This window comes from Mustelus asterias, chromosome 16 (assembly GCF_964213995.1).
Source record: "Mustelus asterias chromosome 16, sMusAst1.hap1.1, whole genome shotgun sequence".
Classification (NCBI taxonomy): domain Eukaryota; kingdom Metazoa; phylum Chordata; class Chondrichthyes; order Carcharhiniformes; family Triakidae; genus Mustelus; species Mustelus asterias.
In genome coordinates, this window is record NC_135816.1 from 14,065,615 (window position 1) to 14,066,985 (window position 1,371).

The 1,371-nt window shown below is 50.3% G+C and overlaps 1 non-coding gene across 1 annotated transcript; it reads right to left on the reverse strand.

The window, feature by feature from the left end:
• Positions 1 to 983: 983 nt before the first annotated feature.
• On the reverse strand, positions 984 to 1,065 carry trnas-uga (transfer RNA serine (anticodon UGA)). Its single transcript has one exon. It is a non-coding gene; the product is annotated as a tRNA-Ser (tRNA).
• Between the last annotated feature and the right edge of the window lie 306 nt (positions 1,066 to 1,371).

Genomic DNA, 1,371 nt, shown 5'->3' on the forward strand with positions numbered 1-1,371 from the left:
ACACAGACAGGGAAAGGGAAGTTTCCAGATGTGCACCATGCAATGCATTCAGGCCGCATCAAGCAAAGGAACCGCTGCATCGACACGAGATTCTGGACCTCCCATGGACACCCACTGACATTTTCAAGCAGCTGACATTTTCAAGTGCTATTTTCAAATGAAATTAGTCTTAATCAATATTCCAGGTGGTTTGAACTCGTCCACCTGACAAACATGACGAGTAACTCAGTCATTATCAAACTAAAGAGACACTTTGCCGTACACAGCCTCCCACAGAGACTCATGACAGACAACATTCACCAATTCATTGCCACTGAATTTCGGTACCTTGCACACACATGGGACTTTGAGAATATCACAAGCAGCTCCTTTATCCACAGACACACAGTTTGGTAGCTCAGGCGGTTCGATCAGACAAGAATCTTCTGGAGAAATGTGCCTGGGATCACACAGATTACTGGACATCTACCTTGCTGACCCTCTTACCCCTGGAGGACCAACCAACTGCCATGTTGCTGTGAAATCTACCACCACAGGACCTGCCCCCGTCAACACAGCCACTCTTTCCCAGACACACCAGGGCCACGATTCTTACTGCTAAAGCCCTGTTACAGCTCAAACACGATACCCACCTGAAAGCTGCCCTCAAGCAATCATAGAATCATAGAATCCCTACAGTGCAGAAGAGGCCATTCAGCCCATTGAGTCTGCACTGACTCTCTGACAGAGTTTCTGACCCAGTTCCTCGGCCCCGCCCTATCCTCGTAACCTCACACATTTCCAATGGCCAATCCACCTAACCAGCACCTCTTTTGGACGATGGGAGGAAACTGGAGCACCCAAAGGGAACCCATGCAGGCACGGGGAGAACGTGCAGACTCCACACAGACAGTGACCCAAACTGGGAATTGAACCCGGGTCCCTGGCGCTGTGAGGCAGCAGTGCTAACCACTGTGCGACCCCGTGTCGCCCTAAATGTTTATCACTGCGAGCAGGGTTCGAACCTGCACGGGGAGACCCCCTTGGATTTCAAGTCCAATGCCTTAACCACTCGGCCATCGCAGCACTAGGGTAGACTTTAGAGGTATAAAGGGTATAGGGAGAGCGCTGGAGTATGACACTGAGATAGACCTGATTGTGTTGAATGGTGGAGCAGGCTCGAAGGGCTGAATGGCCTACTTCTCCTATTTTCTACGTCTTTGTATCAGGGGATATGGAGCTAAGGCCATTAATGAAACTGAGATCCAGATCAGCCATGATCAGATTGCTTAGCAGAACAGGTTCGTGGGTCCAAACTGCTGTACGTTGTGAGACAGAGGCTCTGTGTCTGACCACCTGAGCTCAGAAAACACCCACCCTCCTGCTCAGGTG